Here is a 26,450-nt window from a genome sequence, read left to right as displayed (position 1 = left end):
AGAGGGAGGAAGATCTTTGTGAATTCAAAGCCAGCCTGGTCTAGCAAGTAAGTTCCAGGACAGCCAGGGCTACAAAGAGAATCCTTATCTTGAAAAACAAACCAATAACAACAAAACCAAATTTCATGTTGAATTTAACTCAGAATTTATTCAGTTCACTTTTGGTGTTCATGATAGTTATAGTTCTCTGAAACTGCTACAAGGGCCAGTGAAATGGCTCAGCTGGTAAAAGGTTTCTTGCCACAACATGTAGTAATATGAGTTTAGTCCCTGGGGCCTACATAAAGGAGAAAACTGACTCTTGAAAGTCGTTCTCTGACCTCCACTCTCAGGCCACAGTAGGCCTACATACCTCTTCCCTCCACCCCCTAAAAATAAATGTGTAAGTGTAATTTAAAAATTAAAAAAAAAAAAAACTGGGCTGGAGCAATGGTTCAACAGTTAAGAGGGTGTCGTGTTCCAGCAGAAGACCGAGTTCAGTTCCCAGCACCTATGTGAGGAGGCTCAAAAAACACCTGTGACTCCAGCTCTAAGGGAAATCTGATGGTCTCATCTGACTCCGTGAGCATCTTTACTCATATGTACACCTACACATAATTAAAAAATAAATCTTTAAAAACGTTCTTTAAAATTGCTACAAAATAACCTGATAGATGGGCACTATCAGTGGAGACATCTGTAAGTGCTACAGATGGGCTATGCTATGCATCATGTCACCCCTTAACGCTAACCCACTAGACACCTACAGACTTTGCCATGACTGATGGTAATCAGTACTGTTTTCATATTATCTCTACCACTCTGAGAATGTAACGTAATTCTACTGGCAAGGCCATTTCTGCACAAGCTTTTGAATGGTGTCTGCTTTGTCTTATCGTATCTTCTGATCATATACTAGTGAGATAGGTGGGCTGTACAATAGGGCTACAGTGTATAGACTTCTTTTCAGTAAGAATCCTTTTTGCGTCAGGCACATTCTTCCTCCATCCTTGAGGATAGTCTCACCCTTGTACCTGCTTTGACTACTATTGCAGTAGCTGCGTCTTTGCTAGCATTCCAGGGCTCACTACTGGGCTGCAAGATGAAACTTCGAGTTACAAGCTTCACCACTAATATAGTAAACCACACTGTCTTAGCCTTAGTTGGTATTAATAATTAACTCAGCTGCTGCTGCTGGTGCTGCTGCGGTGGCTGCTGGTGGTTGTGGTGGTGGTGGTGCTGTTACTCCTGGTTCTGCTGCTGCCTCCTCCTCCTCCTCCCCCCTCACGCTCCTCCTCCTCTTCATGTTCCTCTTGCTCCTGCGGCACAGGGGTAGGGGTGGGGGAGTGGGGTCAGGGTGGGGGGGTGGGGTGAGGGAAGACACCAAATGGTGGTATAGGGCCTGGAGGACCCAGGGGGATCCCAGGATTAGGAGGCCAGTCACTTCCTAGGTGGACTCGATTTCAGATTCCTTAGCGGTCTTAGACGCTTTGGTTGTGGTCGAGGCCCAGATAAAAGGGCTTGGAAGAAGGAAACTGCTCTTTGCCTGTTTGCGCTCACTTTTGCTTGTTCTGTTTCAGAGGCATTTCTTCACCCATGTTAGAGTCAATTTCTTTGGGATTCCAGCAGATGAAGATTAGCGGCTCTCCAGGCATCCTTTAGGACTTCAGTGGGGACCTGGGACAGCTGAAATAGCCAGCCTTGTGGACGGATTAACCACAGGATTATTGGCCTTTCTAGCATGACGCATTGTTGGACTACCCAAACTGGATCCTGTAAGCCAACATAACAAGAATCTCCTTTTAATATATTGTAGGGGGGGGGAGGTGCTGTATGAGAAAGTCACTTATGAGTGAGAAAGTCCCATAATTGAGTACTTGGTCCCTGTTGGTCATGCTGTTTGGGGACATTTAGGAGGTATGGCCTTGATGGAGGAAGTATGTCATTGGAGGCAGGATTTAAAAGTTGAAAGATTTTAGCCATTTTCAGTTAGTTTTGTGCTTGTGGTTCAGTATGTGAATTCTCAAGGTTCTGTTCTTTGCCACCATGCCTGCTACCTGCTGCAGTGGTGTCCCTGCCATTATTGATTCTAGCTCTCTGGAACTATAAGCCCAAATATATACTTTCATACTTTGATCATGGTGTTTTATCATAGCAACAAAAAAATCTGTCGCCGGGTGCTGGTGGTGCACGCCTTTAGTCCCAGCACTTGAGAGGCAGAAACAGGCAGATTTATGAGTTCCAGGCCAGCCTGGTCTACAGAGTGATAGCCAGGGCTACACAGAGAAACCCTGTCTCGAAAAACCAAAACCAAACCAAACCAAACCAAACCAAACCAAAACTGTCTGTCATCTATCTGCCTAACATGTCTCTGTCTCTCTCTCTATCTTTCTCTTACTCTCTCTCTCTCCCTACCTATTTATCCATCCCTATACCTTTATAAGTTCTATTCCTTTAGGGAAAACCTTAATATACCCTGCCTCCTTTTTTTGTGTGGGGACTGAAGAACAAATGTAGACTTCCGTATACTAGGTAAGTGCTCCACATTTTTAGCCCTTCATGACAAAAAAAGGTTTATTTCTGTGTATATGGTGGGTATATGCATAGAGTATGGGTGCTTATGAGTACCAAGAGAGTATAGAACAGCTGCAGCTGTTCATGGTTTCATCAGATGTGGTTTCTGGGAATCAAGCTTGTATCCTCCGAAAGAACAGCAAGTGCTCTTAACAAAGCCATTGCTCCAGCCCTGCCTCTTACTTAATAAAACAAAACTGTACAAACAAACAAACAACAACCAACTTTTTGAGGGGATCGTCTCACTATGTATTCCTGGCTAGCCTGGAATTTTCTATATAGACCAGGCTGACCTCAAACTCACAGATATCCCACTATCTCTGCCTTCTGAGTGCTAGAATTAAAGACATGCACCATCGTGGCTGGCTTTAAAACCCTTTAACTTCTCTTTTACTTATCTATGTGAATATGTGGATACTGAATTACGGTGGTGCTCTAGTGGAGGTCAGAAGGCAACTTTGTAGGGTCACATCTTACCTTCTACCTTTACTTGGATGGAACTGAATGGTCTCTGTAGACCAGGCTGGCCCCAGACTCAGAGGTCTGCTTGTCTTTGTCTCTGCTGGGATTAAAGCTGTGTGCTGCCATCAACCTGCCCCCCATTTTTTTAAAGTTGGGGTCTTTCTTTGCCTTCTTAGGGAGTGTGAGGCCATCTTGGCTACATAAGACCTTGTCTCAAACAAGTAGAAAAAAACTACTGTTAACAATTATAAGCCGGTCGGTGGTGGCACACGCCTTTTAGTCCTAGCATTTGGGAGGCAGAGACAGGCGGATTTCTGAGTTCGAGGTCAGCCTGGTCTACAGAATGAGTTCCAGGACAGCCAGAGCTATGCAGAGAAACCCTGTCTCAAAAAAAAAATTATAGTTTGAAGCCAGGTGGTGGTGGCACATGCCTTTAATCCCAGCACTTGGGAGGCAGAGGCAGGCAGATTTTTGAGTTCGAGGACAGCCTGGTCTACAGAGTGAGTTCCAGGACAGCCAGGGCTATACAGAGAAACCCTGTCTCAAAAAACAAAACAAAAAACCCAAACAATGACAACAACAACAGCAACAAAAACCAATTATAGTTTGAAAGAAAAATGTTGAGCTGGAGAGATGAATCAGCAGTTAAGAGTACTGACTGCTCTTTCAGAGGTCTTGTGTTCACTTCCCAGTATCCACATTCTGGGTAACAACCATCTGCAATGGGATCCGATGTCCTCTTCTGGGAGATCTGAAGACAGCTACAATGTACTCACATATGTAAGATGAATACATACATTTTTAAAAAAGAGAAAGAGACATGTCTTCCATAAACCTGGGAGTTTGAACATGTGGTCCCCAGCTGGTGGCCCTGTTTGGAGAGGTTATGGGGATATAAAGGTTTGCTTGAGGATGAATGTCACTGGGGGTGGGCTTTGAAAGTTTAAAGCCTCATTCCACGTCTAGTTTACTCTCTTATTTCTAGTTTGTGGCTGAGTTGTCATCTCCCAGTTTCCTGCTTCTGCTGCCATTCTTGTCTGAAGTCTTGATTTTGTTCCATGACAGATTCTTTTTTAGGTTTCTCTGTGTAGCCCTGGCTGTCCTGGAACTCACTCTGTAGACCAGGCTGGCCTCGAACTCAGAAATCCACCTGTCTCCGCCTCCCAAGTGCTGGGATTAAAGGCATGGGCCACCACTGCTGGCTCCATGATAGATTCTTATCCCATGGGAAACATAAGCCCAAATAAACTCTTCCTTTTGCAAGTTATTTTTGATCTTTAGCACTTGCAACAAAAAAGTCACCAATCAACAACACTGATATGCCTTTATATACACATATATTTTGAAATGTTTATTTTATTATGTATATGAGTGTTTTGTCTGAGCAATTTTTTCTTTCCTGGTGTTTGTGAGGGTGCCCTGGAACTGGAGTTTTAGACAGCTGTGATCTGTCATGTAGGTGCTGGAAATCAAGCCTGAGTCTTCTGGAGGGGCAGCCCATGCTTTAAATTCTTGAACCATATATATTAATATCAAATATATAATATATTATGTTATATTAAATGTGCAATATACAACATTAAGTATACATTCTATAATAGCAAGTATTATATAGTAATATTATATAATATTAAATGTATTGTATAAGCATATAATATTAAACAAAATTTTATTTATGTGTATGGGTGTTTCATTTGCATTTCAGTCTGTGCATCATGCGTGTGCTGAATGCCCATGGAGGTCAGAAGAGGGTTTTGGATTCTTTGAATCTGTAGTTATAACAATTGTGAGCCATCATGTGGGTGTATTGGAAATTGAACCTGGGTCTTCTGGAAGAGCAGCCAATGCTCTTAAACCACTGAGCCATTTCTCTGTTATCTCATGTATATATGTATATATATATATATACACACACACACACACATATATATGTGTGTGTATATATATACATATATATGTATATACACATATATATTTACATTTATTTATTTTGAGCTTGTATGTGTGTGGGCATGGATGTGCCATGGTATGTATATAAGCATGTTAGACGAAAACTTATGGGAGTTGGTTTTTGCATTCTCCCCTTTGGGTTCTGGGAATTAAACTCAGGTTGTCGGCCTTCAAGGCAAGTGCCCTTACCCACCGAGCTACCTTGATTGCCCCACGGACCTTTATCATAAGCATTGCCTCTAGTTTTTTATTTTTCCATAAATAAGTTAAAAATGTAGGATGCTCGGGCAATTTGAGAGCAAAATAACAAAGGAGTTAATCAGCAGCTGTCAGACCTCCCTGTCTTTGGAGTGTTTAGCCAAAGCGTGCACTGAACTGAACTCTTGATCCCCTTGCTTCCACTTCCCAGGTTCTGGGATTCAAGGCATATGCCATTATGTCCAGCTTGCCTCATCATTGTATCTACATTTTATTTTCCATGTGGGCTGGGACACGTGAAGGTCTGACAACAACCTGGAGGAGTTGGTTCTCTCCTTTCAGAACCATTTGGGTCCTGGGAATCGACCTCAGGTTCATCAGGTTTGGTGGCAGGCACCTTTCCTCACTGGGCCATCTTGATAGCCCTTGCTCTCTATTTCTATATTTGTAGAGCCCAAGGACACCAGTCAGCTGATAAGGGAAAGCTGCAGAACACTCAGTTGCCTGTTTGTCTCAATATTACCAGCTTGTCTGGTTTGATACTGTCTCTGGTTTGTAAATACAAAGGTATTGGGCTTTGAGATGGCTCAGCGGGTAAAGGTGCTTAGCACTAAACCTAATGATCTGAGTTCAATCCTTGAGATCCACATGATGGAAGAAGAGCACCAACTCCCCTACAGGTTGTTCTCTGACTTCCTCACATGCACCAAGGCATGCATATGCATGTACACAAATAATTGTGATTTTAAAAATAATTAAAACCAAAAGTATATATCAACTTAAGAGGGGTTCAAACTGGTACAGCTCTGGCCTGCAGTTTCATTTTTGCATATGACCAACTTAAGGACTCCCTACTAGCAATGCGATCCCTTTACAATAAAATCCACACCTTGCATGATTGCTTTTATGAAGGAACAAAAGGAACAGCGAACATATTTTTCTTTTCTTTCCAAATCTACTGTTGGCTTACTTGTGAGATTCCTGTCTCTGCAGGAAAATCTGGTGGTTGGAGGAGCTGAATCTCAATGGTGAAATGCTTGACTTATATTTAACCTCCAAGACTGAAAAAATGAATAAAATAATAAGGAAAACCTAAACCTGAGAAGGTGGCACATGTGTGTTAGTTAGCATATGTAGAATACTTTTTTTTTTAAAGATTTGTTTTATGTATATGAGTACACACTGTAGCTGTACAGATAGTTGTCAGCCTTCATCTAGTTGTTGGGAATTAACCTTTTAGGACTTCTGCTCTCTCTGGTCAACCCCATTCGCTCCAGTAGACCCTGCTCGCTCAATCCCTGCTAGCTCTGGCCTAAAGATTTATTTATTATTATAAATCAGTACACTGTAGCTGTCTTTAGACACACCAGAAGAGGGCATCAGATCTCATTATGGGTGGTTGTAAGCTACCATGCGGTTAATCGGATTTGAACTCAGGACCTTCGGGAGAGCAGTTCGTGCTCTTACCTGCTGAGCCATCTCACCAGCCCCATATATAGAATTCAAAGGATAACTTTGTGGAGCCTGTTCTCTGTTCTACCTTTCTGGGGATCAAACTCAGGTAGAAGGCCAGCCCAAGAAGCATCCTTACTGAGCCACCTTGATGGGCTTCCTTCCTCTTTCCTTTCTTGTGTGTCCTGCTTCATCTGCTCCCTTTTCTCATCAAGACATGAAAAGACTGTCATGGTGTCACACACCTGTAATTCCAGTAGTAGGGAAGTGAAGCCAGAGCACCAGAAGTTCAAGGCCATCCTTAGTTACATAGTAAGTTGGAGGTCAGCCTGGGTGACATGAGTTTCAGTTTTATAAAACAAAGTGAAAATGAAGTTTGGGATATAGCTCAGTGATTGAACTTTCCTGTAGCATGCTGGGGGGGGGGGGTGGTGATGGTTCTTAAAGCATAGCATGTAAAGAACTTTTACAATTCAGCACTTTAACCACAATCTATTGCAAAAAGAAGCTTCTCTGAGGGTTGAGAGATGCACTAGTCTATGGTATAATGACAAGACAGTGGGAGTTGGTTTAGTACTGTGTCCACATAGAAGAGTAATAGTAGTTCTCCCATAGGCCTATGACCTGTCTACCCTTGGCCCTGATAATGGTGGCAGGTAGGACTGGAGATGCCCTCTCCAAAAGATGGAGGTGGCCATAAATCTAATCAGAAAGTGGCTGCTTCCTCCCTTAACATTCATTCCAGTCTTGCACCAGTAGGCATAGCTTGCTGGGACAGTCATTACAGCTGTCTGTTCACAGCTGGATAAGGTTGGTGATTCCTTTCCTCCTTTGGTAGCATGCATTAGTACCTTCCAACATTATGATAGCTGGCCAGTAGGCATGGAGGTTCAAGGTCAGTACCAGCTTGATTTTTCCATGTTCTGTGACTTAAGTATGTGGTGTCTCCAGCAATAGGTTCTTCCTGTGAAGTTCTGGAAGGTATCGTGTGAAATGACAATAGATTTTGTGTTACCCTAGTCAGAAGGGTTAAGGTCACAAGAATTACAAATGCTGATGTGGCTATGGGGCAAGGGGGACACTTACTGCTGATGGGAGTCTAAACTGGTATAGCTACTGTTTAAATTAGTGTGGAGGTTCCTTCAAGAGCTAGAAATAGATTCACCACATGATCCAGCTCTACTGTCCTTGGGCATATATAAGGCTGTATATATCCTACTACACAGATGCTTGCTTGAGCACTGAGGTTCACGGAAGACAATAGCACATTTTCTTTCATTTGTGGATGGTAGGTTAGAATCTTTAGACATGCATATTTTATCTGTAATACCCATAGAGATCAAGCAAGTAAAGGGCTGTAGAGGTGGGAGATTGAAGGAAGGAGGATACCATGCAGGGATATACAGGGGGAACAGAGAATAACGGAACAGAAAGGGTTAAATAGGGTGAACATGGGAGGACAAGGTACAGAAGGGGATCCAAAATGAGAGGACACTAAAGACCTTTTAAAAGAGCTATATGAAAGTCTACTGCAGATGCTTCTAAAATATATACATATATACAAAATTTTAATGGAATTACCCTATAATGGGGGTAACAACGTCCCTACTAGACATAGGCTAACAGATAGAGTCCAGTGCCAGACATGGACTAGGCCACTCTCACCAGTCTTACACATTACTTATAAGTAACTGTCAGTCTTATGCAGCTGTTAACGCTGAGAGCTACAATAAACCACCTGCCTGCCACGGGCCCACAATGGGCAGAGGAGAAAAGACTGTGGAGTGCTTAGCCTTAAACGGGACAACTACATGACACGCCTCTTTCCAAGGCCCAAGGACCATCTCAGAAGAGGGAGTGCAAAGACTGTAAGAGCCAGAGGCACAGTGGCGACTCCTCTTTGGAGTTACTGGGACCAATAGGGTCTCACACCCCCCAAACTGTTTATACATTATTTTTATGATTTATTTGCTCATTATTTTATGTGGACTATGCTGCATGTATGGCTACATAAGAACGTCAGTTTCCTTGCATGATTTTTAGTCAGCAGAGTAACAAGGTTTCATTAGACATTTTCCTTCATACCTTGTTTTGGTTGACTGTCATCCACTTCTGCAGTTCTCACCTCCCCAAAATGTACCCCTCTTCCTCCCAATTTAATGCCTTTATTTCTAATTGTTATTATTATCATTTTTATTATTATTATATTATTACTATTGATGTATAGGTGCTTTTCCTGCATGTATGTCTGGGCATTACATGCTTGTCTCATGCCCACGGAGGACAAAAGAGGTATCAGGTACACTGGAGCAGGAGTTACAGACAGCTGTGGGATGCCATATGGGTACTGGGAACTGAACCAGGGTCCTTTGGAAGAGCAACAAAGGTTCTTAATCACTGAGCAATCTCTCCAGATCAACTTCTCCATTTCTTTAAAACATCTTTTGTTCCCCCATTCTTGGTCTGCTTTCTTTCTTTCTTTTTTTTTTTTAAATGTTCTTTTTTTTTTTAAAGTACTTTCACCTCTTTTTTTTTAAGCTTTATTTTTTATTATAAATGAGTACACTGTAGCTGTCTTCAGACACACCAGAAGAGGGCGTCAGATTGCATTGCAGGTGGTTGTGAGCCACCATGTGGTTGCTGGGATTTGAACTCATGACCTTCTGACGAGCTGTCGTGCTCTTATCAAGATGGTGAGCCATCTCACCAGCTTGGTCTCCTTCTAGGTTCATGACTTATACTCACAGTCACAGCCATACAACACACACACACACACAAAGCTAGGATCCAGATGAAACTATGAAATAGTTTATATCCCTATCTGGCCTTGAACTCACCGAGATCTATCTTTGTTTGCTTCCTGAGGGCTGGATTAAAAGTGCATATCACCATACCTGACCTAGTTTTACTCCGAATTACTCCAAAAATAGAAAACAGCCAAGTTGTTAAACTGCCTCTAAAAATTAAGTCGCTGGGGCCAAAAAGCTGCCTCCGTGGGTGAAAGAGAAGCTCACTTCCATTCCTGAAACCCATGAGAACTCCTGGAAGTTGACCCCTGACCGCCATACATTGCCACGCACATGCCTGCTTACTCTGTTAAACAAATGCACACACATACACACACTCCAGTATCACTAAAATTCAGGAAAAAAAATGTTAGGAACTAAGCATTTTGGATACAGGGTTTCATGTATCCCAGGCAGGCTGGCCTTGAATTTACTATGTAGCCAAGGCTGGCCTTGAACCGCGTCTCCATCTCCCAAGCACTCAAGTACCATCTGCTTTACTGGAGATGGATCCCAGGGCTTCGTGACGCTAGTCGGAGCTCTATTAATTGAGCCCTGGTTGGTGATGGTAGAGTAGTATCTTTATCCTGAAAACATGACAGAATCAACGACTGAGGTGTTGTTTGTCCAGAGACAAACAAAGACAGGTCGACATAAAGGTGTCTGGAGACAGCAGTAACTGAATGGACCAAACAGATAATTTTTCCTGGGCTAGCAGATTGTGCAACGTGGCTAAGGGCACCACGAGCGCGAGGGAGAGGCGGGAGAGAAAAGCTTTTGTCAGCAGCATCTCCACCGGGGCGTCCCCACCCCCATCCTCGCCCCACCGGTCCGCCATCAACCAAGGCGCACCCCGGCCTGGTCCCGCCTCTCGCCCCGCCCCCGCACTGCTCCCCCCTTCAAGGTCTCGCTTCTGACCTCGACTTCTTGGCTCTTTTCCAATCTCAACTCCCCTTATGAGCCCACCCGAAAAAGGGTGCAACTGTCGGGACGCTGGAACAAACAAGTTTTTCTCTCCAGCCTGGAGAGCTCCAACGTGGCTGAAAACTCCGAGCCGGAAATGGAAGTGACGTCACGGCCAGTGCCCCCCCTTTTCTCCGAGCTCCGAGACCTTCTCGGCGTTTGTCCGAGGGCTCTCCACGCAGCTCGGTGAGGATCGGTGAGGAGGTGCGGGGGCGGCGCGGGGAGGGAGAGGACTGGGTAGGGGAGGCCTCTGCGGGGAGGCGCGCCGAGCTCTGCTCGCCGGGTCCCGCGGCTTCCCGGGCTCTGCAGCCTCCCCAGGTGCCGCGGCCCGAGTGCGCATCACGACGCAGCCCTGAGCTGTTTGCATCCACCTTTCTTCTAAAGCCGCTGTAAAGTAACCTTCATGGAATTGCTTTCCTCCCCAGAAAGAATAGACTTTCCGCCATTGGCATCGCCTTGAGACGCTGCGTTTTCCGTTCTTGGATCGGGCGACCCTGTTTGGGGCAGCCGAGCTTTGGCTGAGAGGTGGGTGAGGACAGCCTTTTCCTCTTGTTTTTCTTTGTGTGTGTGTGTGTGTGTGTGTGTGTGTGTGTGTGTGTGTGTGTAAAGGAATGCTTTATCCGATTATTTTGCTTTCGTGGGACCTATGTTTACCTGAGACCCATTGCATTCTGATTTTTAAAAAAGGCAACTTCGTTGTAGACTTTTGCAGGGTGCATTTATCTGTATGTAAAAATAAACGTACAAAGACCTGGGTCTTTGTGTTGAAGAAAAGTAAGGATACCAAGTTACGGTTGATTAGACGCTGGGGGTGCACCTCAGAACCTCACGATGCCAAGCACTCTCCCGCTGAGCTACACCCTAGCCCAAGTAGTTAGCTATTGTCTGAGTGCTGGAGGCCTGTGCTCCTTGAGGACTTTAAAAAATGGAGGCTTTGCTGGTTAAACTGTTCGGTTTTTCCAGGGAAAGGGAAAAGAGAGTTTATGTTGAACTATTTGAGAATAAGTTGAGAATTTCAGGCATGATACTTTTACATAATGGGGTGATACATTTTCTAAAAAAAATGAAGATACTGACCCAGTAAGACCTTAATACTGATCTTTCAGTCAAGATCACTAAACAATAATATTATCTAATATCTTCTTTGTGTGAAATCAGAATTCTTCATTGTTATAAGTTTTTGGGTGTTTTTGCATCTAAGATCTTTTCAAAGTTTCTTTCTTTTTTCTTTTTTCTTCTAATGGTGGGAATTGAATCTAGTGCTATTTTAAATTATTAATTTTTTTTTAAAAATTAGCTGTGTATGTGGGGTGTGGGTTTCTGCCTTGTGTGCGGTGCTCTGGGTTGTCATAAGGGCATTGGCTGCCTACCAGCTGCATTACAGGAAGTTGTGAGCCTCCTGGTGTGGTGCTGGGAACCAGATTTCTGCTTCTGGAAGAGCAGTATGTACTTTTAACTAGTAAGTCTTCAATCCCGTTTTTAGGTTCTTACATTAAAATTTCCAGATGTCTTTTTAGGATCTTTGAACCTAGGGCAGGTCATGTTGTTTGTTATAGTAACTTTTTAAGGAGGTGTATATTTTCCCCATTTCTGTATATATTTTGATGGTTTGTTTCTGTTGGCATTTTTCTCCATTTAAAATGTTATCTACGTTTTTTGATTTTTTTTTTTCCCTGTAGACTAACTGATGCTTGGATTTCTGAGTGAAGTGGTATAGCTCTTGCTTAGAATGTGTGAGGCCCTGGGTTTCATCATTAGCATAGTGAAGGGGAGGTAGTCAAAAAAATTCAGCTTAAGCCTGTTCTTACAGTACTGAATAAATGTATTACAAATTGATCAGAGCTTTGGAAGTTCATACACTCTACTGAGTTTTTAAGTTAATACACCCTTGTTATGTGAGAGTACATAAAGGTAAGGTAAGGGGTGTGTGTGTGTGTGTGTGTATGTGTGTGTGTGTGTGTGTGAGAGAGAGAGAGAGAGAGAGGGAGAGGGAGGGAGAGAGAGAGAGAGAGAGAGAGAGGGAGAGGGAGAGGGAGAGGGAGAGGGAGAGAGAGAGAGATACTAAGACTTGGGGTAATAAACCTAGGCCTTGGACATGATAAATAAGTGCTGTCTGTTACTGAGCTATATCCCCAGTCTTTTAACTGCTTAAATTACATTTTATTTTGTCCACATTAGTGCATGTATATCCTGGGATAAGTGTCAGGAGTCCATTCTTTCCTTTCATCATGTGGGTCCCAGGAATTGAACTCAGAGAACTTTAGGTTTTTAGGCTTGGTGGCAAATGCTTTACACACTCAGCCGTTTCTCTGGGGCTGGGCTGGGTTAAGGCTACTGCTGCTTCTTCCTCCCCCAGCACAGATGTTCCATATACCTTTTTATTCAACAATGTTGATGTATAAAATGTAAAAAGTATATGTATGACATTTTTATAACTCATAATGTTTTTTGATCATATTTATTCCCAAGAGAAGTGAGTTCTATCTAAGTTGAGACTAAATGACAGGGTATAGGAATAACCACGTTGAAAGAGAAGGGTGTAGGAGGTAAGGGGGGGAGCATGGTAGGCAGTGACTAATTATATTTGTACAATGCAAGAGGAGAGCTTCAAGAGTTAATCCCAGGGTTGACAGTAATTTCACTTATTTTCTTTGGTGGTACACAAACACTTATTCTAGCAAAGGGGTAGTGGAGACAGGCACGAATATTGTTGCAAGTTTGAGGCAACTCAGGACTATTCAGTAAGACACTATCTAAATAAACAACACTGAGAACACTGGCTGCTCATACAGAGGACTTGAGTTCAATTTCTAACATTCACATGGCAGCTCACAACCATTTGTAACTCCAATTCCAGGGAGTCCAGTGCCCTCTTCTGGTTTCTATGGGCACCAGTCACACAAGTGGTATACAGACAGACAGATAGGCAGGTGAAACACTCATAAAATAGCTACCACAACAAAACAAAACATGATAGAAAATCCACCTGTGTTAGTTATTAGTCTTAGGAAATGTTTATGTTCCTAAATAGTCAAAAATAGTCAAAACCTCTTGGAGTGTTTTTAGACTGCTTTGGGTTCCCCTATCCAAACTAGGACTCAATTTCCCTGGGGGAATGTTCTAGTTCTACTTACAGGAGGAACCAGTCTTGTTTGACTACTTAGAGCTACCGAGTGAGTTGGAGCCACTCCAGGGATAAAGGACCAGAAGACTCACCTGCCAGTGTGGTGTATCTGAAAATCAGGGATACTTTGGCTTGAGAATGTCCATGCTATCTTCTGTATTTGCCTTTTAGGGGACATAAATTAAAAATTGATCGTATCAGACGAATCAAAAAAGAAAGAAAGAAAAAGGATGGCAACTCAGGATACCTATAGTCCCAGTATTTAGAAGGTGGGGGTAGGAGGTTCTTGAGTTCTAGGCCAACCTGAGCTACATATTGAGTTAGTTCTATGTAAGCCTAGGCTACATGAGACCTGGTCTCAGAAAATCCAACCAGACCCCCCCCCCCCCCCCCCCCCCCCCCCCCCAAAAGGAGCTGTTTCCATTCAGTTGGTAAGGTTCTGCATGTGCTGCTGGTGACAGAGTTTGGGAAAGATACAATTTGAACTGTCGGTAGTATCTGCTAAATTTTTGAATGTGTATGTCTTGATATAGTGTTAGTTTAAAATTAAAAACAAATGTGAATATTAAAAGTACTTACAGCTATTATCTAAAATTGTATTCAGTTAGAAACAACTGTGGGAGCTGGAGATATGATTTAGCTGGCAGAGTACTAGAATGTAGGAAGTCCTGGGTTCCATCTCTAGTTCTGCAAACCTTGACTATGAGATGTATTTCTGTAATCCTGGGACTCAGTAGGTGGAGACAGGAGAATCATCTTACCAAATTGGAGGGATAAATCAATAGTACATATCACACACAGATGAATTTCTTTGACGTCTCCGTTTCCTACCCCTTGGGCTCTGTGAATGCTAAACCAGTAAACTATATTTCTGTCTTCTACACAAGAATGTCTACCCCAGTCAAATCTGGATTCTGATTATTAGGAAACACTTGTTTAAAAAAATTAAGAGAGTCCAGGCAGTGGTGGTGTATGCCTTTGATTTCAGCACCTGGGATGCAGAAGCAGGCCTGTGAGTTCAAGGCCAACCTGACCTTCAGATTGAGTTTTAGGACAAGCAGGGTTACACAGAAACCCTGTTTCTGGGGGGGCAGAAATGAATAAAAAATGAGAGAACATGTGCATCTTTACTAATTAGTGCCTAACAAGTTTTAACACATTTATTTAAGATGTCACATGACTGAGTATGTTGATGGACACCTGTAATTCTAGTGCCTGAAAGGTGAGGATGGTAGAATTTAAGTTCAAGACCAACCTGAACTATATAGCAAGTAGCAAAGATGGAAGGGGAAAGAGCTAGTGTATTGTGTCGCATGTGTTGAAGAACTTGAGGCATACTGCAACAGTCTACAATATAGTTGCTCAGCTGTTTTACATGTATTTGACATCTGTAATAGTAATTAAACAGGTCTCTATTCTACCTAAGAACTTACAAAGGAAGTTGTAACTCTTTCCCCAAGTGAGGAGAAACAGTTCCCAGTAGACATGGTATCACCCTCACAAGCCATATGCATTAATCCTCACATTTACACACATTTTGGGTGAATAGCATTTTTACCCAAAGATTAAATTAGAGCTAGGGCGGCAGCTATGACCTGTAATCCTAGCTACTGGGAAGTCAGGGTTATAAAGTGAATTCAAGGTCAGCACGATCAATGTAGTGAGTCCTTGTTTCAAAATGAGTTAAAAAAAAAAAAAAGGGTTGGCTCTCTCAGTAGTAGCATATGTGAAGCCTTGGGTTTCATTCCCAATACCAGAGAGGGTGCTGGGAGCTGAATTCAAAGCTGAATCTCGTAGAGGTAGGATTTTGAGTGCAAGGTCAACATGGGTTACATAAGGAAACTTTCAAAAGGAGAATTAAACAAATTTAATCTCCAGTATTAAAAGTAGAAAGGAGATTGAATGCCTGGACACAGTTATTACAAGCCAGTGGGAAATGACTCCAGCTCTTCTCATGTGGTGTAGGCTGGCCCCAAACTGCAGCTCATGCTGGCCTAGAGTTCCCTATCTTCTTGCTATGGTTTCCACCCCTGGCTTTTTACCTTTTTTTTCCTCCTCAGGTAATGTGTCCATTTTCCCCTCAGCAATCTGACCAAACAGCCTTCATCCTCAGAGTGACTTCAGTTCTCTCTCCTTTTAATAGATTTTTGTTTTGTTTTGTTTTTTTGTTTTTTGTTTTTTTGTTTTTTGAGACAGGGTTTCTCTGTGTAGCCTTGGCTGTTCTGGAACTCTCTTGTAGACCAGGCTGGCCTCGAACTCAGAAATCCGCCTGCCTCTGCCTCCCAAGTGCTGGGATTAAAGGCGTGCACCACTACCGCCCGGCTCTTTTAATAGATTCTTAAGTGTGTATCTGTCTGTCTGTCTCCAAAAGCCAAAGGAGTTGGATCTCCTTGTGATGGAGTTCTAGGCAGTTGTGAGCTGTCAACATTGGTGCTGGGACTTGAATTCTGGTTCTGTGCAAGTGCACCTCCTTAACCACGAAGCCATCTCTGTTTTATTTTCCTTTCCTTTGTTTTATTTTTAGTTGCCACTCTCTTTTAACTTCATGCATTATGAAAGTCTATGAGACTTCAAACTTCCCTGTTGCTTAGAATGTATCCTTGTATCCCACTTTCTTTTTGGTACTTGGGAGCAATTGCTGTAGCCAGTGGGTTAGTGCCATTTTACCTTTTGATTAGGTATTTGGTTCTAGACAAAGCTCAAATGACCAGGTGACAGTCTTCAGTTCTAGGGTCTCCTGATGAATGCTATCCTTGGAGTCAAAAATCTAGGTTTCTGGAACTGAAGGCAAAATTCTTTGTGTTCAATTTCAAAGGTACTCATCTATGTTCCCACTCAAGTTCTATGGGGGAGACCATGCCATGTAAAGTTGTGATTCAGCCTTCCATAGGCTCTGGGTTAGAAGAAAGTGTTACATTGTCCTGATAATGTATTCCGTGGGTAGTTGTTGCATCTTTCTCTGAGAGGGAGTTTTGCTGTGTAGCTCAGAATAGCCTTAAATTCTCTGCCCTCTTCCTGCCTGCTGGCCTACATGCCTACATCACTCCATCCATTTGCAGGGTGGTGGTGGTACAGGGTTTTGTTGTTGTTGTTGGGTGGGGGAAGCAGTCTCATTATGTAGTTGAGGCTGTACTGGAACTCACTGTGTAGTCCAGGCTAGCTTTGAACTCGCACTCCTCCAGCCTTAGCCTCCTAAATAAATGAGGTATTATAGTTGTGTGCTCCCTTTATGTGACTCAGTGGTTGCATCAGTGTGGTACGTGTATAAACTTTTTACCATTATTCCTTAACAATATACTATGACAACCACATAACATGTATATTGTTGTATTAGGGTTTTTTTTTTATTGTTTTTTAGTTAGGGTCTCATGTTGCCCAGCCTTGCCTTTAACGTAATATTTAGGGATTAAACCTCACCCTATCCCTACCCCGAGAGACAGGGTTTCTCTGTATAGCCCTGGCTGCCCTGGAACTCTGTAGACCAGGCTGCCCTCTAACTTATATCCACCTATTTCTGTCTCCTGAGTTCTATGGTTAAAGGCATGTGGCACCACTGTCCACTCAGAGATAATCTTGGACTCCTGATCTTTTATCTATACTGTGTAGGTGCTGAGATTTCATGCTCCAGTACCTAGCTTGTGCTGTGCCAGGGATTGAACCCAGGGCTTTATACATGCTAGGCAAGTGCTCTGCCAACTGAACTATATTCTCAAAACTGTGCTAGATATTTTGAGTAATCTGGTGACTTCATATCAAGAAGTATGTAAGTAATGCACAGATACAACATGATTTTTACATAAGGGATTTAAACAGCTGCATATTTTAGGGTCTCTAGGGCACCTGGGACCCTAGGGAATATCTGTATATTAGAACATATCGTCTTAGGGTAGGGGTTTGGTTCAGTGGTTAAAGCCATTTCTTGGTTCTGGTGAATGGATTGGGATCCCTAGAACCCACATAAATATTGGGTGGGTGTGGCAGCTACTCTGTAATTTTAGCATTTAGGAGGCAGAGATACAGGATCTGTTGAGTAAGCTGGCTAGCTAGACTAGTTGAGTCTTCAAGCTCTCAAAAAGATGGAAAGCAATTAGGGACTCTTGATAATTCAAATTCAGGCCTCTCATGAATAAATATCTGACGTGTGCCTGTGATGGCAGTTCTTGCTTGTTAGCCTGGCTGCACTGGAGTTGACTAAAACCCAAGCTTCTGGCTATACTTGAGGAATTTTTTTCTTTTTTCTTAAATCACTTGAAGTAGCAAGGTCCAGCTAGCTCCCCTGGATCCTTGAGGGGAATATACAGAAGGTGATAAGGACATTTTAAAGCTGTCTGGCCCCTTCAGGTCCCTCTGGCAGTTGATTTTGGCAAAGAAAATTTCTGGCTGTTACCCATGGAGTAATTCCAGCCCCCAGGGTGTGTCAACATTTATCAAAAGTTCCTGGAGCTGGGTTACCATGGATACTACTTCAGAGAGGGTAGGGGCTAGTTTGAGTAGAAGGAGGAATTCCACGATGCACTCCAAACAGCTCAAGTACACCCCCTTTATCTTGTGGGAGGGGGGAGCCAGGCCTTGATGCTGCCAGGTGAGCGCTCTGCCATCCTGCCAGTGGTCCTAGTGGGATTCCGGCAGCTCACAAATACCTTGATACCTTGTGTCCTTTCAGACAAGGCAGTCCAGAATGCGCACGCGTGCATGCGCACATGTGTGAGAGAGACAGAGACAGACAGAGAGATAGACAGTAGAGGAAGGGGTAGACAGAGACAGGCTCACTGTTGCCCAGGCTGACTTGGAATTCCATTTCAAGTGTTGGGGTTACAGGTGTGTGCTCCACACCCATAGTAACTTCGTACAGATGTCCTTGTCACCAGTCTTGTCTTTGTATACCCTTGATTGTTCAGACAAATGGTTGGCAGCTCCTCATAAGTCACTGTACATGTGTCCTGGCAAGGCGAACAGCAAACATTCATTCGTCTTCTGCTTTTTAAAAACATCTCTGTGTGTATGATGTATGTGTGTATATGAGGTATGTGAGTGTATGTATATGCCTATGAAATCAGGGCAACCTCAGGTGTGGGTCCTTGCCTTCTGCCTTGCTTTGAGGCAGAGTCTGTTTTTTCCTCTGTCTTCTAAGCTTTCTGACATTGCTGGGCTGCTTTTCTCTCTACTACCCACCTCCCTGTAGGCACCTTGGATGCTGATATTCATGTGATTGCTGCTTCTGGGTTTTGCATTTTGGGATTTGAACTGAGATCTTCATGCTTGCAAGGCAAATGCCTACTCCTTAACCCTCTGGGATGATTTTCCATAAATACAAATCTTCAGAGCTCAGGGGGACTCGAGAAGTTCATTTCTTTGTTCTCCTTTTGGGTGCTAGTATGTCATGCAGGCTCATTTGTGAAGTAGGTCTTGTCCTAAGTTCGTAATGCCACTGAAACCAGTGTTGAAATGATCTGTCACAAGCTCTTACCACAAGTTCTTCAAGTTTATTTGTGCTCACGGAACTTAGGATCTTAATTTATTTCCTTCCTTTTTTGTGGGGAGATTGGGTCTTATGAACTCTGGGGCTGACCAACCCTCCTGCCTCTACCTCCATAGTGTTGCAGCCGGCATATTCTCTTGCTCCTGGTTTTATGTAGTGGTAGGGACAGGACACAGGGCGTTATGGATGGGTTGCCAAGCATGGTACCCATTGAGTCATATCATCAGCATCCAGTGTCTTCATTTTGCCACAGGGTCCTGGTTTAATCATCAGACTGGTGTTGACTTTTGTGCCTCAGCCTCTTGAGTTCTGGGATTACAGGGTGAGTGCAGTGCCTTCTCTACTATTCTTTAATGGCAGATTGGCGCTGCATGCCCAAACATATTGCTGGATGGGCCAGGTGACTCATTAATTTTAGAAAATTCCAGCCATTTGACACATTCATATCTTGTAGCTGTTCAGCCTTCATCCTATGCCAGGCCAAGATGTTCCCCCTTTTAAGAATAGCTTCATCCAGAAAGTGTCATAGCTTTGTTCCATGTTCCCTGAAAACTGACATTGAGTGTCCTCATGGTCCGCCTGAGTCTGTGAGCAGTGCGCTGCTTTTCCTGGACTGCGCGGTTATTTAAGCTAAATGCTAGAGAAGTTTATACTACAGACCAAGCTTCTGCAGAACACATTCTTGGCCTCAGTTCTCAAAAGTGACTGTAGAGTGGCTTAAAAGGAAGATACTTCTGTTATCTGCAGCTATGTGGATGAGCATGGTGGGTACTCTGGATATTTCTGTGAGGATGGTTCCAGAACAGATTAGAGTATGAGAGCTTTAACTTGATGAGTGATTTGATCCATTGATAGATTCAAAGCTTTTGTATACTGTTGCATAGTTTATTTGTATAAACTATGATGGGGCCTGACTGAAGGAAGGCCACTGGGCATGTTCTTGGGGTTGTGTCTTGTCTTAGCTTCTTGTTACTGCTCTGCTTCCTGCCTGCTGTTTGTGAACAGCCCTGTCTGCCAGATGCTCCTGCAGCAGTGATGCTCTGCCCAGGCACACGCACCAAGCACCCCTTGGAACTGAGCAAGTAAAAATCTTTCTTCAAAAGTTGTTAATTTATGTCAGGCATGGTGGTCTTTAATTCCAGTACTTGGGAGACAGGAGACAGAGGCAGGCAGATCTGTGAGTTTGAAGCCAACCTGGTCCACATATTGAGTACTAACTAGATCAGCCAAGGCAACACGTGAGACCCTGTCTCAAACCTCACCCTCCCAAAGATGTGTGTATGTATGCGTGTGTGTGTGTGTGTGTGTGTGTGTGTGTGTTTGGGGGGGAGTGTGTGTTTGTATACGTCACTCTGATATGTGTGTGTGAGAGTGAGTACATGCATACCACTATTATGCATGTTTTCTTTCCACTGTAGGTTTAGGAATTAACTCGGACTGACCGAGCCATATTGCTAACCCAGTAATTCCTTCTTTTAATTTGCTGCTAGATAGCCTATACCTGAGAAAAGTGATAGAAGGATTTATTCAGAATACAAAAATTAGTTTTTTATGAGGCAAGGTCTTGTGTATCCCAGGCTCTCCTAGAACTCATTCATTAGCCAAGCATGACTTTGTTCTTCACCTTCCGTGTGCTGGATTTACAGGTCTCATCACCAGTCTGGCTAATGTGTTGGGGATGTAACCAAGGCTTCAGGAGTGGCAGGCAAGCATGCTGTCAACTGAGCTACATCTTCAGGCTGTTTCTTTTTTTAAGATTTTTACTTATTCTGTGTGTATGCATGTGTTCTGTGTATATATAGGCCAAAGGACCTCCTTTTATTTTCCTCTGGCCTCAGTATGTACACATGCATTTACATATAGCCACATACACAATCTTATGCCCACACCACCCACCACTGGCTGTCTTACTTATTTGTTGGTCGTGGTACATGGGTTCAGTGGGTGTATTGTACGACGTGGTGTCGAGACCTGTATGTCCAGCATGCAGTTCTATTATGTAGAGTATTGGTTCTTGTGTTGTACTGTAGCAGAGACAAGTTGAGTTACAGCAGCAAGTGCTTTTGAAAGTTCATTAGAAAAATGAGCTGCTTCCAGCCTTCTCCCTGGAATGAGGTTTTCAAGTAGATGAAAGGCCATCTCCTGAACAGCCAGTGGACATAATGTGTCCCTGGCCAAGGAAACTCTGGATGTGGTGGAAGCTTGAGTGTGGCTTTCATTTGAGTCCAAATAGAGCTCTCCATCTCACCTTTCACACCCGTCACTAAATGCATTGTGGAGGTCTTTTTAATTAATTTTAAAATAGTTTTTTGTGTTTTGCTTACCTGTATGTCTGTGCACCCATGTGCATGCAGTGATCTCTCAGAGTCCACAATACAGTGTCAGATTTCTGGACTTGGAATTACAGATGGTTTGAGATGCCATGGGGGTGCTTGGAATCAAACTTGGAGCCTCCTGAAGAGTAGCAAATACTGTTACCCTTTAAGCTGTCTCTGGCCCTTACGTTGAATAGTTTATTGTATTTTTTATGGTGCTGAACATGGAGTTCTCTGCCTCAGGAATTTTAGGCAAGTGTTCTGCCAGTGAGCTTCATCTTTAAGCCTATTCTGTTCTTGTTTGACAGGGTCTCACCATTTCCCTCCTGCTGGCCTCAAAGTCCGTCTTTGTTCGTTCCTTAGTCTCCATGCACAACTTGTATTTGTAATTTTTCTTTAAAGATGGCATCTCCTGTAGCCTAGACTGGTTTTGATTTCAACATGTAGCAGAGGATGGCCCTGAATGTCTAATCCTCCTTCCTTTTGGACCTCTAAGAGCTGGGATTAGAGATTTATGCTCCCATACCTGATTCTTGTGGTGCTGGAAGTGTAATCCAGGGTTTTGTGCATTCTTTGCAAGCAGTACTAACTGTGGTACAAACCCAGCCACTTGCATTTTAAATTAAAAAAAAAACTATTTATTTTATGTGTACAGGTATTTTGACCATATATGCATCATGCCAATGGAAGCCAGAAGAGGGCATTTGGTCGCCTAATCTTGGTGTTACAGTCAGTAGTTAGCCATTATGTGGAAGAGCTGCAAATGCTCTTAACTACTACTGAGCCATCTCCCCAACCCTTGTATTGTAATATTGTAAATATCAACATCATATTTTCTAAGTGCCACAATATCACTCAGCCAAGTCAGCCATGGGCACTAGTGTGATTAGGATGGTCTGTGCCTCATGTTTTCTTCATTGTCACCATTGATTGTGACCCATTGATCTCAGTTAAATCCCTCCACTACTTGCGTGTATATTCCACTCGATTCCCAGGAAAGGCTCCTGTGTTTTTCAGTGACAGAAACCTGAGAGAAAAGATGCAAGGCTACTCTCTGTGAAAGATGAATTTAGGTCCATTTTTCACAAGTTTCAGTCTGTGATCTGTCTCTGTGCCCCATGGCTTTAGGCCTTAGGTGATGCTGAGCATCAAGATGTAAAAGCATGTGGTGAAGGAGGTTGTGTTCTTTGCAGCCAGAACAGAAGAAACTTGTGAAGGGGCCATTTACAAGACAAACCTTCAAGGCAGTCCCAGTGACCTATGGGTCCCAGCTACCATCTCTCTCATTAAGGTCGCCTGGGATGGTTCATACTGGTTTTCCACTTGATAGTGCTAGACTTGTGTGGTCATAGCTGGGAGAGGTGGTCTAGATTGGGCTAATTTAGGTGGGCGGCATCCTAAATCTACATGGCACGATTGTATGACTGAGATGAAGGAACTGGCAGCATGATCCATTGCCGCTTCCTGACTGCAGATGCAGTGTGACCAGCTGCTTCAAGCTCCTACCATCATGACTTCACCATGGTACACTGTCCTTAGAGCTGTGAACTAAAGTAAACTCTTCTTAAGTTACTTTGGTAGGATGTTTTATCATAGCAACAGAAACATTCAGATACCTCTCATGTTTTGAATGCATTGATGAACCATTGATAAGGTCACTTTCTGAGCTTGCTCTTTTTCACTAAAGCACTCTTCATGAGACTAAACCAGAGAACAAAGTCGCTGCTGGGCTCTTTTGAGACTTCTTTTGTCAAATACAATTAATGTAAATAAATCTCTTTACCTAAGACTCAAGTTGACTCTTCACACAAGGGCAAAAAGCCACCATGTTCTTCACCAAAATACCTCAAAAAACAGTCTTTAGGCCACATACTGAAATTTTTCTCCACTGAAACCTCTTGGGCCAGGTCTGCACAGTTCAAATCACTCATAGCAACACAGTCTTCCATATTCCTACTACGGTAGTACATTAAGCCCCACTTAAAGGATTCCACTGCTTTCCAAATCCAGAGTCCCCAAATTCACACTCTTCCAAACAGAAGCACAGTCAGGCCTATCACAGCAATACTCCAGTCCCTGGTACCAACTTCTGTCTTAGGATTTTACTGCTGTGAGCAGACACTACAATTCTTACAAGGACAACATGTAATTGGGGCTGTCTTACAGGTTCAGAGTTTCAGTCCATTATCATCAAGGTGGGAGCATGGCTGCATCTAGGCAGGCGTGGTGCATGAGGAGCTGAGGGTTCTACATCTTCATTTGAAGGCTGCTAGGACAAGGGTATTAAATAGGAAAGCCTACACCCACAGTTCACAACTGTTCCAACAGGGCCACACCTCCTAATAGTGCCACTCCCTGGGCCAAACATATACAAACCACCACAGCTACTGACCTGCCAGTCTAGTCTAAAAGAAATCCTCAAGTTCAGTAAGAGATACTGTTTCAAAACATAAGAGCCATAGAGGAAGATAGCAAACATGGATTTCTGGCTTTCTGTCTGTCTGCACAAGTGAATCCAAACACTTCCACAAGTAAATAAAAGTCCGTTTATTTATTTTGCATGTGTAATTAGGAGTGCTTATGCCATGCTATATACATTGAGGCCAGAGGACAGTTTAGAGATCTGGGAGTGGAACTCAGGTTAGACTTGATGGCAACCACAAAACATTCCATTGGAAAGCTGAGACTGAAGAATTGTAATTTTGAGACCAGCTTGGGCAGTGAAGTAAGACAGTGTCTCAAGTTCTATCTCCATATAGGCTGAAAAGGAAACAATTAACTGCTGTTGTTAGCAGCAAAAGCAACATTTGTTTGGCCTTTCAAGGCAGTAGGCATTATATTGGAGTGAGTCATGTGGTTTTATTGGACATCTTTCCCACTGTACGGAATACGGCTACTTCCTGTATTTGAGAGGCCCCAGCATGGATTAGCAAGGGACCAGAAGGACAAGATTCTAAGGGATAATTGTAGTGGGCACTATCTGTCTTTAGAGTCTAAATGTGAATTTTAGGACATTAGCCTAGCATTTGGTATTCATCAGCTACAGAGAAAAAGCTGCATAGGGATTTTGTGTGGGTGAGTTTGGTTGGTGGATAGTGAACTATGGGACTCCAGAGTTCATTGAATGCCACTTTTTTAGGCTGGTGTTCTACTGGATTTATGGAACCTTAGCATTATTTGTGGGGAGAGAGCATATGCCACAGTGTCATGTGGAAATCAGGCCAGTGTTCAGGAGTCACTTCTCTCAGTCTACTACATGGGACCTGGGCATAGATAGGACTCAAGTCATCAGGCTTAGCAATAAGAACCTTTGCCTGTCCAGCCATCTCACTGGCCCTTATTTATGTGTGATGTAGGGGAGGAGGGGGTGGGTGGGTTGGGTACTGGCAATTGATTTGAACCTAGGGTGTGACATGCTTGCTAGGCAAGTGCTCTAACACTGAGCTACACCCTTAGACCTTTTTTAGTTTTTGAGACAGGAGCCTACTACCTTGCCCAGGCTGGCCTTGAAGTCACTCTGTAGCCTAAGCTGGCTTTGAATTTATCTTTTTGCTTCAGCCTCCCCAGTGGCTGGGATTACAGGTCTGTGTTTTTAAAAGATAACATTGTTATTTAGCTGCTTTGAAGTCTTTTTGCTTCTGTCTTGAAAGTGTTGCGATTACAAAGTGTTGAGATTACAAATTGTCCTCCATTATAACTGGCTTTCATGTTTTTTTTTTTTATTTTAAAAAAGTCAGTCTTTTAAACTATTTATTGCAAGATAGCAATAAAAGAAAAAAAAGGAAATTTGTTGAAGAAATGAAAACAAACTTGAAAACAAGGAAGTCAGCCTCTCTGGCTGGGCACAGCTGTAGTGGTGAGCACTTGCCACTTGTGCTCAGAGTCCTAGGTTCTGTCCCCAGCATCACACGAAGATAGAGCTTGATGGCACATGCTAATACGCAGAAGGGAGAAGCAGGATTGTGAGTTAACGCACTCAGGTCTTCCCGTTTGGAGGGGCGGGGTAAATAAAGAGAAAAAAAAAGAAAATTACACTTTTATTTTGAACACCTAATACTCTTTATTTAAAAAGGTAATCCATAGTAATGAGCCCAGTAGATTCTGACCTGTCCGTGACCCTGTGCCAGTATGAAGTAGAAAGGGCATTTATGTATAATTCTAGTGTTGCCAGTCAAGACCCTAGACCCTAGTATTTGAGTGTGTGTGTGTGTGTGTGTGTGTGTGTGTGTGTGTGTGTGTGTGTGAGTGAGTGTGTGTGTGTAGAAGCCAGAGGTAAATGTTGGGTGTCTTCTGCAATCACTCTTTACATTATTTTTTAAGTTTTATTATTATTGTTTCTGTTTTTGTCTGCCATATATGGGTACACTGGGAGGTCAGGAGAGGCCATTAGATTCCCTGGAGCTGGAGTTAACAGGTGTTATGAGTTGCTGGATGTGGGTGCTGGGAATTGAACTCAAGTGCTCTGCAAGAGCAGCCAGTGCTTTTAATTGCTCAGCTATCTCTCTATTCCTCATACATCCTTATTTTTGAGACAGGATTTCTTGCCGAACTCAGAACTCTCTAATTTGATGAGAATGGCCAGTGAGCCTCTCCAACACTGCCAGCCTTTCGTGTGGGTTCACATGCTTGCATGACAAGCACTTTACTGACTGAACTCTCTTCTCAGTGGGTTTGTTTGTCTGTTTGTTTGTTTGTTTCTCTCTCTCCCTTCCTTCCTTTCTTTTTAAAGAAAATTTAAAATTGTTTATTGTTATTATTATCATTATTATGTTTTTTATATGAATGGGTTTTTGCCTGCATGTGTGTGTACTATTTTTATGTCAGGTGTCCTCAGAGGGTGTTGGATCCCCTGGAACTGGAGTTACAGATAATATGAGTTGCTGGATGTGGGTGCTGGGAATTGAACCCAGGTCCTTTGGAAGAGCAGCCAGTGCCCTTAAGACACCTAGCCATCTCTACTGCCCTCAGTTCCTTTTTTTAAAAAATAAAATACCTGTCAATTGTTGTTCTAATCTGTGGGCCGAAGATGATACAGCCAGTGCTAGTTCTCTTTTTGTGTTGCCATCTTGTCCCAAACCAGTTTTCAGTTTGTGCTTCCTGTGTGTGCACATGCAGGACTCTTTCCTTACCTGCTTGATTTTTCTTGTAGTACTTATGAAGTAATATAG

At 43.1% G+C, this 26,450-nt stretch overlaps 1 protein-coding gene and 2 long non-coding RNA genes across 10 annotated transcripts in view; 1 reads left to right on the top strand and 2 right to left on the bottom strand.

Moving 5' to 3' along the window:
- Positions 1-1,449: 1,449 nt before the first annotated feature.
- LOC116073344 lies at positions 1,450-21,620 on the bottom strand. The gene is made up of 3 exons (XR_004111770.1): positions 21,292-21,620; positions 13,581-13,652; positions 1,450-1,752 (listed from the first exon to the last, which is right to left on the bottom strand). It is a non-coding gene; the product is annotated as an uncharacterized LOC116073344 (long non-coding RNA).
- The window catches only part of LOC116073340 (zinc finger protein OZF-like), a 29,690-nt gene continuing 13,513 nt past the window's right edge, over positions 10,274-26,450 (top strand). For 2 of the 8 annotated variants that reach the window (XM_031345177.1, XM_031345174.1), the window contains exons 1-2: positions 10,279-10,550; positions 10,790-10,889. The gene's annotated coding sequence lies outside the window, so the exon portion shown is untranslated. Of the gene's footprint in view, positions 10,569-10,789; positions 10,890-26,450 lie in introns of all 8 variants that reach the window. The other 6 variants (XM_031345180.1, XM_031345179.1, XM_031345178.1 and 3 more) reach the window with 5 other exon arrangements.
- LOC116073343 overlaps positions 25,019-26,450 on the bottom strand; it is a 6,305-nt gene continuing 4,873 nt past the window's right edge. The window contains exon 2 of the long non-coding RNA XR_004111769.1: positions 25,019-25,264. This is a non-coding gene — a long non-coding RNA (uncharacterized LOC116073343). The remainder of the gene's footprint in view (positions 25,265-26,450) is intronic.

Source organism: Mastomys coucha, unplaced genomic scaffold (genome assembly GCF_008632895.1).
Source record: "Mastomys coucha isolate ucsf_1 unplaced genomic scaffold, UCSF_Mcou_1 pScaffold23, whole genome shotgun sequence".
NCBI lineage: Eukaryota > Metazoa > Chordata > Mammalia > Rodentia > Muridae > Mastomys > Mastomys coucha.
The sequence above is the reverse complement of the archived record's forward strand: the minus strand, read 5'-3'. Positions and strand labels throughout refer to the sequence as shown.